At 36.6% G+C, this 13930-nt stretch overlaps 1 long non-coding RNA gene across 1 annotated transcript; it reads left to right on the plus strand.

The window, feature by feature from the left end:
• The first annotated feature begins 1787 nt into the window (after window positions 1–1787).
• On the plus strand, window positions 1788–3406 carry LOC115589879 (uncharacterized). Its single transcript, XR_003985617.1, has 4 exons — window positions 1788–1966; window positions 2409–2447; window positions 2566–2638; window positions 2969–3406. It is a non-coding gene; the product is annotated as an uncharacterized LOC115589879 (long non-coding RNA).
• The last annotated feature ends 10524 nt before the right edge of the window (window positions 3407–13930 follow it).

Below are 13930 nucleotides of genomic sequence, written 5' to 3' on the forward strand. Positions count from 1 at the left end.
TTTCCATGGCATCAAAACACATGCGGAAATGGCGAACTTTCTCCTGGATCGGTAAGCTAACTCGCTTGCTAACTTAGCTAATGTTACCTGTCGGTCAAATTTCTCTGCTATACTTATTTTCATTATATCACGTTGATCCTAGATATGAGAATACTGATCGTGACCCATCGACCTCCACACCAAGTAAACGGAGGAAACGGAGGCGGCTCAATCCTCCTGCCCTGTCCAAACCTGGCAACCCGACCGCTGGAATTACCTTTTTGTTGTCGCGACTACGATCTTGAGACACTAGATGGCGGCATTCAGCTCATATTTCATATTCCACCTTTAAAAACAGGTAGAGAGACACCAAGTAACAAAACATTAAAACACGTTAAAAATGGGTAAATAAGTTAAAATAGAAGAAGTTTCTGCGACTAAAAGACTAAAGGCAGCAGCAAACAGAGAGGGCTTAAGTCTTGATGTTAAAAAGGAGAGAATTGGAGCAGACCTGCAGTTTTCTGGGAGTTATTTCCATAATATCTTCACGCTGCTCCTCGATGTTCAGTTTTGACTCTAGGGACTTATAACTCCCTAATATCTGTGGCTCACTGCAGTTGTGCCTCTCGTAGATATTTCTTAACAAGCAGTTCAAACCATCTTTTGCGTCAACACCAGAAATAATGCAGACAGGAAGAGGAGGGTCCGACCTGCATTTAGTCTTAGTTGTGTGTCAGTCTGACGCTGTGACAGTCAGCAGCAGAACATCATGGACGTTCCAGCTCTCTGCATCAGGCTTTGTGAGTACTTTTGTCAGTCAATAGTTGTTAATGTCTGCACACACTTCATTTATTATTAGTTTTATTTGGTTTTATTAGTCTACCTGCGACACAAACACACACACACACAAAAATAACAGTCAAAACAAAAAGGTGACTCACTTGATGTGTAATGCATCCCAAGACAAAAACAACTATCTTCTAGTTTTTCACCAGAGAATATTAACACAAAACGCTCTCTTCATGTGTTGCTCAGTGACGGATGTGGCGGTCCTGCTTGTTGTACTGCTGTACCACAGCTGCTTTGCTCTGAGAGCTGGTAAGTTGGAAGTTGGATTCCTGATAAGTGTCTTAGCGTTGGTATGTGCGTTTGTTTTATACTATAATGTGTTTTGATACTTTTAACACATTGTGATTCGTCTTTTGAGAATACGACAACATATCTTCACGTGATTGTTGTGTTTCTGTGTTTTTGTCTCAGATGCAGCTTTTCCCAGTGTTTCTCCAAACAGACTGCAATATTTTGCACGAATCTGGCCTGTTTTAGCAAGCCCTTGTGTCTAACCTCAAAAATATTGAAATAGCTTAACATATTGATTATATTGATTTACTGGGATACAGGCCAAGAAGGATCAGACAATTGATCGAAGAGTATTTTCTTTTCTTTTGGGACTGTTGTGTTATTGGTGTGGCAGCTGTAGCAAAATGGTACCAGCTGCTCCTGATGCGTCACATAATATACGACAATGATGATTATCATTCTAAAAAATGAAATTAGTCACACTGACTACAAATATGCAACTTAATGATCAAAATCTGGACACTTGCTTGATTTATCTTTCAACAAAAATCTCACATTTTAATCGCTCAAGATTGTTTCAATTTTTGTCTGCACTGTCAATATTTTTAAAGTTCAGCTTATGAACATTAAAAGTTTCAACGTAGACGTATGATGTTACGCTAGCGTATACATTTAACATATCAATCTGGCAAAATGTATTCTGGCGAGTGGTTTGTTAAATTCTTTTCATGTGTCAGCATGTGTGATGTTTTTCCAGGTTCAGGATGATAAAAACATGTTTAATGTCTCATTTCCTACGCAGACACTCATCCTCCTCATCTCCTCATCCTCTCTCTGCTGTGGACTGTTGTACTCGTGGTTCCGTTGCTGTGGGTGATGGGATTTCTACTCTGTTGGAAAGACACAGGTAAATTCACCTTAACTTTTAGATATTACATTTACATTGTACTGATTTGTTTTCTCAGTGAACCTTGAATGCTGACTTTGGTTATCCCCAGACTTTGAAAATATCAGGTAAAATTCTATCAACATTAGCGAAAGCAAGTCTTTGGAGCAACAAGTTTTGTCTTCAGTAATATCCAGTAAAATACTCCTTGTAAATAGTACCTCTACACATTTTTGCAATGTGTTACATTTTATAGCCATCCGACCTGATTAGTCACAGTCTGACTTAACTCACAGTTTAGTCATCAGTATGAGGACTGTGCATAGCTGTCAGTCGCTCCCCTAACTGAAGTTGATGGACCAGAAGAATTTACTTTATTCACAACATTGATTTTTTGCTAAATGAAAAAAAAAAAAAACCTCCTCCTCAGTTTTTTTTTCATCACCTCTATTCTCTTCCACAGGTTTGACCAAACAGTCCGAAGTTATCTACAGATGTTATGGTATGACATTTCAGCAGCGTTTATTTTTCTCTCCCACATTTCATCTTTTGCACCTCTCAACCTGAGCAAACACCATTTAATACTATGTGTGGAATTAATTTAAATTTTTCCCAAACAGAGCCAGACGTATCCAGAGATGGAACCAAGCCACGTGTACCAGACAAGAGAGTCTATTCTTCAGTCTACTATCGGTAAGACTGAGTCTCTTTCCTCTGATAGTACAGTTTATGTACCTGCACTGAGTTACAACCACAATATTCGTACTTACCACACAGATGATGAAAAAGCTCTCCACTAGAAAAAGCTTTGCAATGACTATAATGGAGTTAGTGAAATGTACTTAATATGTTCTTTAGAGGTTTAAACCAAAATGAACATCAACAGCTGAATATAATGATACAATTGTCTTTGACATTCCAGTTTTACGTTACTCTAGATTGACCTGATGATTTAAATTCTGAAGCTCTTTTCATTTTCTATTTGAGATAAAATCTTACTTTTGTATTTCCTGTGTGTTACAGGCCTCTGACACCTGACTGAAATACAGAGGAGATCGTCTGTGTAAAGTTATCTCCCTTTCTAACTTTTAGTTGATGATTTCATGGTAGCTCAATATTTTTGTATTTTTTCTATATATGATTAAATCTGTAAAAATATTAAAACAACATAAATATAAATGTCAAAACATGTTATTTGGTCAATTTTAAATTCACTACATAGCAAGTTGGATTTTCTTGTCATTGTATTTTCAATCATAAAATGACTCGTGAATTTAAGGTCACTTTGTGTCGATCAAGGGAAGTCAGAGTGATGACACGAGAAAGAGAACATCAAACTTTGTGCTTACTTTGTTGCAGTTTGAGAAAATGTCACTGCAGCACATTGTACAAAAAGCTCAAACAGAGTTCATTACAGGCTTCACAGCAAGAGAGTCACTTAAGACAAGCCTTTAAATAATTTACCAGTCTGGGATCATTAAAGTAATTCTATTCTATTCTATTCTATTCTATTCTATTTAAGAGATAGGATCATTCCACATCTAAGTTGGTTTCATTAGTCACTACTAATATATTTAAAGTCTACCTTGTTGTGTACCTAAGACACAACAAAGTGACATAAACAGTGCCAGTCAAACCTTAAACATTAGACAAATATGTGGAAAAAAATATGAATTGTATTATTTTGGGGACAGTCTCCTATTTGCTCTACGTCAGTCAAGTGTACAATCATTTTGTGACTTCTTTGACATTCTGGTGATGTGAAAATCGAAAATAAAAACAGCTGGATGAAAACAGACTTAATGGCAGTTGACCTGCATTAACAACATACAGCATTCAAGCTGTTTACAGCCTCTGAGAAGGTCGTGTGGTTCATCTCAGTTCAGTCTTTATCTGTGGGTCTTTGGCTTGGTCACATCAACATGTGCACTTTTGAGTACCAGTGGTTTATTGGAGCGTGACAGTTAAACCACATCATTCTTTCTGTTTATATGTCTGAAGATGCTGTTTATGAGAACTGAGCTGCTGCAGCTCTTAAATACACTCAGTGTGGTCAGCGACCAACATGATGTGGTTGCAGCAGTTTGAAGTGAAACAGACACACCGAGCTCAGAGACGCATTTATATCAAGTTTCCAACCGTCACAGCTCGCTGATTCTCCCCTTGATGTCCGGTCACAGGAGCATCGATAACAGCAAGAACTCACACCACATTCATTTCAGTTTTAAAACCACACACAGCTGTTTACTGTACTGTGGGTCCTCATTCTGTTTGCATTGTGCATCTTCACAAGTACACGAGGAACAGTAAATACAGTTCTGATGGCTTCAAACTATACCACACACACACTGTTTTGAGGTTCTGGGGGTAAAAAAAAAAAAAAAAAAAGATGGTACTGCAGTGGGTAAGAAGCTTTTGCAGAACCTGGATCCTCTGCTGCATATGGACTGACACCCTCTACCTCGGGGCTGAAGGTTGAACAATATGTGGTTGCTCTGCTGAGCTGTGTCTGCTACATCACCTACCATGCAGCTGGTTAGACACATGAAAGCCAAGCTGAACTCCAATAACTTTGGAATATGACTGACTGTTGTATCACACACTGAGCTGAGAGGACCATGAGATTTACTGCCCCTGATGGGGAAAAGCACAAAAAGCAACCATTCAATCAGAATCATTATTGATTGTAATGTTTAAAAATGTGATTACATGGTAAAAGGTAAAGAACTGCACATAGTATTGTTCATGCAATGAAACTCTACCACACAGGAAAACATGAACATGCCTTCCTAGATTACAGGTGATTCGAGGACTTTGCTCCTGAAGTTTACTGCCTCCTGATACGCTTTCTCTCAAGGTGACTTGTTGTCGTGCATTAAAGGTAAGCTTTCAATTCTTTATTAGTGTGACGTTTTAAATACCAACCGTCAAACTTTGCCTACTTGTGAAATAAAATCATGTCCATTAGTGTGTTTATAAATGTTTTCAGCGGCTTCACTTCATGAAATAATACTCAAATATATGATTGTGATTAGTTTGAATACTGTATATCACCTCAGATTGCTTTTTCTGCAAATATCTTCTTAAAGATTAACATTTTCTTGCTGGTTTAAAACATATTACTTTTCATGATTGCAGCATGTCTCTATTGAGAGAGAGATTTTTACATTTTCTCTTTTGTGATTTGTTGTATTAAAATATAAAAATGGTAGAAAAATCATGCTTTAATAGATTAATGGTATGTGTGTAAGTGATACAAAAGCAGACAGATCTGTGAGATAACAAGGCACCATTAGGTTATCACTTATTGCAAAGTCTTAGAATTTGCCACTGGCAGTTTTGATTCACATACACTCATCTGCTCTGCATGCACACATAAACTGTATAGTCAGGTCCATGGTGACAATTAGATGATTGGTGAATCGCTTTTGCTGTTTTTTTTTAAACTTCAACCAGGAGTCAACAAAGCAAAAGCTGGATATCAGTTGTTGTTTGAGGAGTTAAATAAGTTTAATATAATCAGCTTTTTCAACAGTTTAATTCTTGGTGGTTTGACATCTGGGATTGCTGCACGGACATTTAGACGTAAGCTTAAACGTGTTGATGATAACATTAATAGCATGTTTCAATGTAAAGCACCAATGCAGTGTTGAGCTTGATGATATTAAATCACATTTCACTTTCATAGTTCATTCAAAACATATCATATCTGAAATGTCTTACTTTAATGAACATATTTTATTGGAGAAGGGAAGGTAGATTTTACTGACATTCTGTTTACTGTTTAATAACACTGTTTTGGCGTGTTTCTGTGTTTGTCGATGTCAGATCTTTTCTTCACAAAAGGTGAAAAAACACAAAAGATGAACACAGCAAGGGGCAACGCTGTTACAGCACTGGAGGCACAGAGGGAAGAACTGGAGAAACAGAGATGAAGACTTGTAGAACAATTTGAGGAGAATGAGAGAGAGAGGGAAGAGAATAAACAGAAGCTTCAGTCAGTGGAGAGGGAAATAACAGAGAGACAAAAGATGTTTAACTTACCGGATGAATTATTAAGAGGAAAGGAAAACCTCTTATAGGATCAGTGGAAACTGGATGAGACTAAGAAAATGTTGGAGAAACAGATACTTGACAGGGAGAAATTGCTGAAGCCCACTGAGGATCTGTTGAGAAGTAACAGACAGAGAGATGTTATAGTCTTTGTAGATTAGCCAAACAGATACAAATGTCAACACAATCAGAGCAAATAGTCACCAAAAGACCAACATGTGAAAAAATATAGCATCACAAACATTTAGTTGGTGTCTGGAATAAATATCAAACTACAGATGAATTAATTAATTCTTGCTGAGACTGTTTACAAAACAAACTAAAACAATGTGTGTCTAGGTGCAGCTGTATGACAGCAAGAACAACATTTATGATGGTGTAATAAGAACCACTAGATTTAATTAATTGTGTGCAGACAGTATTTCAAAACATGTACAAGATTTATGAATGAATCTTGTCAATATCTTTCAATATATCTATATAAGGTGTCACATATATAGGTGCACTGCTCTGTGATGTGATTATCATGTGTTCATAATGTCAAGGTTTTTTTTTCCAAATGATCTGATTTATGTAGACATGTTACAAACCAAAATACAATTTTATAAGGTTTTGTGGGAGTTTCTTTCAGAACAGTGTATTACTGTTGGATTGTATAAACATTAAACCATATTTACCACAACTTCTTTCTTTGTTCTACATCAAGGATCACTGCAATGCTTAAGAAAACCTTTTTTTTTCATTTTTTTTTTTACTAAAAAAACTGAAGAATGGAGGAGTACAAGTAAAAGCTAATTACATTGTTTATACTGTAAAGTCAAATAGAAAGAAAAGACAACACAAAATGAAACAAAATTGTTTTAAGATGAATTTGATTTTTTTTTTTTTTTTGTGATGCCTGCCAAGATTCCAACAGGAACAACCTTGAGCTCGAGGCAACACAGATCCCTGAGAACGAGGAACATTTTTAAATCAGTCCTTAAAGTGACAGGGGGCTAATGGAGAGCAGATAAAACTAAAGTAATGTGGGATCAACAGTTTGTTTTGTTAAAAGTCTTTACATACATTATGTTAAAGCTACAGCAGGCAGGCGGGAAAATCAGACAGTGAACACACCTTAGTGATCACATATGAACAGGATCAGAGTACGACTTCTCTTATTGGAGGACTTTGATCAGCAGGTTACTGCATGCTTCTCTGACAGGAGGCCATTTTGACACAAACTGCAGGTACGTACGCTTTTCAGTAATTCAGTTATATTAAACTGTTTATTCCACTTAAGCTGTACAACATACAGCACTGTTGTATATAAAACAGTCATGCCTAGATTTTAGCGTAACTGTTCTGTTCATATGAAGTGACTCTGAAAGCCGTGTTGTTTGCTGACTGTGTTATCCAGTCCTACCTCCTGTGTCATCATCATGCATTTCATCTTACTGGCGGCTTTTGTCCTCATTCCGATGTGGAAATGTAAGTAGCAGCTCTTGATGATCATACTAATATGACAATTTTTATTACAGAAATGTAGGCTTACAGAACTGTTTGTAGAAAGAAATCTGGTTGTATTGTTCTGTTCTTATTGGAATTAAAGTCTTACTTGCTACTGTCTTTTTATTCTTGGCCATATAATGATTCACTGCTTTTAGTTTTATTAATGATGCTGCTGTTTTTTTTGTGATTCCAAAAAGATGAGAAAATCGAACAGGGCACGATCGAGTCACAGGACAAAGAGAAAGAATCAGAAAAAGCACTGACTGCTTTGACAGAACAGATGAAGGACACTGAGAACTTGACAGTGCAACTCCAGCCACAATTTCAAAAGGTAAGACTGAATGTTGCACAAACTAGGCAGAAAGTTAAACAAGGAAAGATAATATAACTTTGCAATTTACATTTTGTAGATTTTCAATATAAAAACGTTTATTATATGATGAAAACCAACAGTAGTTCATTTCAGGATGAGAGACGGTTGCATATGAATGTAACTCTTCTTGGATAAAACGCTGCATAAATAAAGAAAACTAGTCAAGCAGCTCGATCTTTGAATAAACATGAAGGCTTGAATCTCACTGAGGATCTGTGCTGCAAAATGTGATGTTGATATGTGGAAACTGGACCAGACAGAGAAAGATAATAGGCAGCGACTAAACACTAAGACATTGATAAAGCCAATAGAGTTATTAGTTTCATCAGACATTTTTTCTGCATTTTATTCTCTATAAACAATTTGTTTTGTATTTTTTCTTCATTTTTACAGAATTGCAAAACCCAGAACCAGAAGGACAGACTGTCCTTTGAACCTGCTTTCACAGCCCTCGACCTTGACACAGTATACTTCCTTCTATTAACACACACTTGTGGAGGTAACTCAAACACTTTGGTTTTACGGTAATGTTTTCTGTTGTTTCTTAGAAACCTCCTGTATTAATACATCTTACCTGTGATTTTTAGGTAGACTTCTTAGATTTATAGGTAACAATGATGACTTTTGCAGTTGTGAAGCTCCGTCCATAGCATCATTTTGGCATCATCATTTTGTATTGTGGTTTCCAGAAAGTGTAATTTTATGACAACTGCCTAAAAATTAAAGCATATTTCCCTGTAACAGATGAGACTGTTTATCATTGAAAAGGTGTTACTACTGAATTTTTATTTGTCTTTTCATTTCAGCTGATTTGGTTCAATCCATTTCCACACTGTCCCAACACATGTGATCGATTGTCGTCTTGGCTGAATTGGCTTTCAGTTTTATTCTTGCTGTTTATGCCACGTATAAATGGAAACGTGAGTCCCACTACTGTCATTTTCAGTGATATGCAGCATGATTCACTTATAGTTAAAAACAATAAATAGTAACCCAGGTTTCATCATTTCAAATACCATGGAAACATTGTTGAAACTGATGTTTCAATAATAAATAGCTTTTGTCTTATTTTGAAATGTATACATAAGCTACAGCTTGTTTATGGTTACATTAAAAGCATGTGTCAGTATAAAGCACCAACCCAGTGTTAAGCTTGATAATATTAATAACATTTTATCTAGTTTTATGTTGTGTGTTGTGGAAAAAAAACTTAACACTATATCATGGTTTTTACTTCCATAGTTCATTCAAAGCATACAGTATCAGAAATGTTTTACTTTGATAAAAAAGGACAGACGGACAAGTTTCATTTACTGAAATTTTGTTTGCTGTCTTTTTGGTGTCATGTCATGTCTTTTCTTCACAAAAGGTGACAAAGCTGATTTGCTGAGGAAAAATACATTTCTTCAAAATCAATCACAAAAGATGGATAAAGAAAGGGACGACACAGTTGCTGCACTGAAGGAACAGAAGAACGAACTGGAGAAACTGAAGGACATTCAGGAGAAACAGAAGGAAGAACTGGAGAAACGACTTGTAGAACAACTTGAGGAAAATGAGAGAGAGAGGGAAGAGAATAAGCAGAGGCTTCAGTCAGTGGAGAGGAAAATAACAGAGAGACAAAAGATGTTTAACTTACCGGAGGAATTATTAAGAGAAAAGGAAAACCTCTTACAGGCTCAGTAGAAACTGGATGAGACTAAGAAAATGTTGGAGAAACAGAAACTTGACAGGGAGAAATAGCTGGAGCCCATTGAGAATCTGTTGAGAAGTAACAGACAGAGTGATGTTTGAATCTCTTTGCATCAGACAAACAGATGCAAAAGTCAACGCAATCGGAGCCAAAAGACCAACATGTGAAAAAATATAGCATCAAACATATTTCATTGTTGTCAGGATTAAATGTCAAACTACAGATGAATTACTGAATGCTTGCTGGGACTGTTGACAAAAAAAATCACACAAGAAGTATAATTTGACATCATATAAAACAGGGTGCAGTGTGAAATGAAGATTCATTATTACTAGGTGCAGCTAACTGACATCAAGGACAACATTTATGACGGTGTAATAAGAACCTCTAGATTAATTAATTGTGTGCAGACAGTATTTCAAAACATGTACGAGATTTATGAGATTTGGAATATCTTTAAACATATCTGTGTCAAATATATGGATGAACTGCTCTGTGATGTGTTTATCATGTGTTTGTCATGTCAGTTTTTTATGTGACTGTTGTAGACATGTTAAAAATCTAAATAAAATCTAATTCAATGAAGTTTTGTGGGAAGTTTTTTCCAGAAGAATACTTGGGTTCTGTAAACATAAATCTCAATTTATCACAACTTTTTTTATTGTTCTCCATCAAGGAGGCAACTGCAACGCTTAAGACAACCTTTTTTATTTCTTTTTTTTTTCTAAATATTTAAGTTAAAAAAAAAACCTACAGTGCATTACATGAAGAAAGAAACTGAGGAGAGAAATTTGAAAGGAAAGTACAAGTGTAGATGTCACAATGAATTTATATATACACTGTAAAAGTAAAATCTTGAGTTATAAAATCAAGAAAATACAAAATATGTTTTTTTTTAAAGGTGCATTTTGGAGTTGCTTTGTTTTGCTTGTTTTTTCCATTATTATCATCTTAAACTCCTGACATCAAATCAAATTATCTTTGAATTGTATTTTGTGTAGTATTCATTGTTGTAAAGGCACAACTTAATTAATTCCCTACATCTATGGCCATGGTTCAGTAAAGTATAAGATAAAGTATCTGGTACAGAAGCATAGACATACACATATGTGTAAGTGCTACAACATGAACACACCTCATTCAATATACATGGTATCATTCAAAGTATAACACGTTAGAGCTGAAACATTACTCGAATAATTTGATTACAAAAAATGGTCAAAGCAAAATCTCTTCCCTGGAGGCTTCGTTTAATTCCTATCACCTATCACGTTATGTGGCCTGCTTAGCTCAGGGATCATTTTTCCACACAGACTGTTACTGTGGACACACACCGCTATGTTCAGAATTGAGTAAGCGCGATGGTGGAGAGCCAAGAAACCGTCCGTAAAAGACAGAGAATGTAGAAAGTTTGGGATCATTTCACACTTAAAAAAGAAGATATCAAAGTGCAACGTGTCTACTGCAAAGCAGAAAGAAGATTTTTGAGCAACTCAGGTTAACAGCTTTGTATCTGGCGTGCCACTGTCATGGCAGACAAAAAGTGTAGATCCCCGAGTGCGAGGTAGGAGGTCCACCATCTCCTTCCTGTTAGGTCGCACTCAGGGATCTAATATACAGCTGCTAACGTGAGTAGTTCAAAAAGCTTCTTTTTAGTAAACTCTGTGTACACAAACAATGTTCTCAATGCTCGTGTTCATGTGTAGAGACCCTGGTGATACTACGAGCAAAGTTTCATGTTGTGTCGAGACTTCTTACTGTTTTAAAAATAGAGATTTTGATGCTATCGTAAAAGTGCCCGTAGCACTCCCATTGAAAATGAGTTTGACTGAAAACAAAAACTATGGTGAATCTTAAACGAGCCTCTTTCGCTGTAATTATGCATTTACACAAAGGTTTGACTCGGGTTCATTTACAAATAAAGCCTAGGTTGCTGTTTGGCAAGAGTTTCACTTTAAATAAGAGGCCAAAGCAAGGTTGAAGCATGACTATTTTTAATATATTGACAAATGTTTTTGCTATCAACAGGAGTTAAAGCAAGAAAATGTATCTATCAATTGTTCTATGTCTGAAATTAGGCTCCTGACAATGTTAAGCCCTAAACAGAACTTTGGATGCTTAATTATTTAATATACATCCTCCTCATAGAGTCATTTTAACCCTGTAAGACCCAAATATAGAAAAACCTAAAAATCCCTTCAGATGTTGTTGTAGGAGGCCTCTGATGCAGAAATGAAAGAGTTTTTGAAAAAAAAATGTTTATGTACGTTTTTAGAGAAATGTTGTAATATTGCAATTGGGCTTAGGTGGGAGCACAATTTCTGGATGTGTACTCATGTTCTCTGAACAACAATTCAGAACAACTAAGGATTCATTTGCAGAGTTGATTGCTTACTTAGCCCCATAAAGGTATATAACATTAATAATAATCAAACATTCATATTTTTATGAAGAATTTTTTTTTTTTTATTATTAAATAGCTTTTTCTAGTGACTTCTTCATTCCTTTTTTTCCTTTTCATGACTTTCATTCATAGTGAAAGTCCCACAAACAGTTCCTGTCCTCTGAAAAGCAAAGGTGAACATCACACTTGCTGCATTGCATGCGAGAGATCTTGAGAGAGGATGATGGTGTGCCAGAAGATGTACATGTACCAGCGACGGGATTTGATGGGGGACCTCTATTTGGCTGTAAATGAGTCCAACAAATCCACAACTTGTTGTTGGCACCAACAATGTAAGGCCTCTCAACTTCAGTGTAGGTTCGGCTGGCTTTGTCCCAGCATTGAATCTTCTGTACAGGTTCAGGTCCAGCAAAGGATGACACAAGTGTGATGGCCCTGTTGTCAGACCATTTGACAGCACAGATGTTGTGATTCCCCTCCACTCTGATGTCATCGCTTCCTCTCCCCTTTTTCTTCAAACTCTTCTCATCTTCAAGGTCACAGTTGGGCAGGCGCACCTGCCTGGCTGTTCCCACCTAGTGAATTCCCCAATGTTTTCCAGGCAGACAATACTGTGTGTTTATTGTAAGTCACTTTGGACAAAAGCATCTGCTAAATGCCCTAAATGTAAATGCTAATGGCTTAGCCCATGTTCTCTACTTATCATGCTAAAAGAAATGTGCATCCCAATCACCAGCCATTAAGTCACACAATACTGCCTTGACATGACAATACTGCTTGTAATGCTTTCTAATTATCATACTAAAAGGAAAACATGCATACCCCCACTTACATCCACACATCCACATTCAGGAAAATGTTCAACTTTCTCAGAACTGAATGTCTGTTGATATCCTCTTTGTGGACAAAGTTGTGGAATTTTAGGTCAGTCTGATCAAATTAACTACATTTTTTTAGAGATAAACTTTTAAATCAGTCAAATTTGAACCCAAGGGTAGTATGTATAATTTCCATATATAAAAAAACACTCTAGGCAGTGGTGTAGTGGAGGGAATACAACCTGTTTGTTCCCACTGCAACAAGCCTGCTATTTTGACTACCACACTCACCCAACGTTGTAATATTACAACAATTATATAACAAGCTCTAAATGAAACTTGATGAACCTATTCTACAAAAACTACATATGTACATTGTAGGAACACATGCCTTTGTCTCTGCATCTTAAAGTGGTCTCATTACCTTTAACCCAAATCAACTCCTTTTTCCAGCATTTGGGACTGAAAGCCCCCATATCCTGGCCTGGCAAATTCCTCTCCTCTCCACAGAGTCGGAAGATGTTGTTTTTCTTGCAATAAACAGATCACCAGAGATCTTCTTTGTAATTTACAACGACAAAGCACATCTGGTCTGTTCCTCTTCCTCCAAAGAAGATGAACCACTTTTCCCTAGGTCAAACAAGGTCAAGCCCGATGGAGTTTTCTTTGGTCACACCAAAAGGAAGAAGGACTGGTTTCTAACATAGATGTGGTGATTTAAGATGTTTTACGAATCTACGTTTCTCTCCCTCTGGAACATTCTCCAGTGGGGGAAGGCTTAATGGGAAACCTAATCTGTGTGTTCTTCTCCTCACATGTCCAACTGTTATTTACGACCGTTGTTGTTCCTGGGTCTGACATACCAGTCCCCCCTTTCAGTCTTCTGTTCTCACCCAAAAGTCCTAAATAACAAATAAACTACATCTCAATTTCTTAAATTTAACGGATCCCGAAATAGAGTAAGAACGTCATTCAACAGATCTTTCTTATGTTCTTGTGAAGCCCAAATGAAGTTTATTACTCAATAAGTTTGAGGTCAACAGAAACCCCCTCCCCTTTGAAGATGGAGGAGACTTGAAGATCATCATTCCTTGTGTAATACTTGTATTATTTACCAGTTAAATGTCTGATATGTTTTGTTAAAGATAGAACT

This window comes from Sparus aurata, chromosome 10 (assembly GCF_900880675.1).
Source record: "Sparus aurata chromosome 10, fSpaAur1.1, whole genome shotgun sequence".
Classification (NCBI taxonomy): Eukaryota; Metazoa; Chordata; class Actinopteri; order Spariformes; family Sparidae; genus Sparus; species Sparus aurata.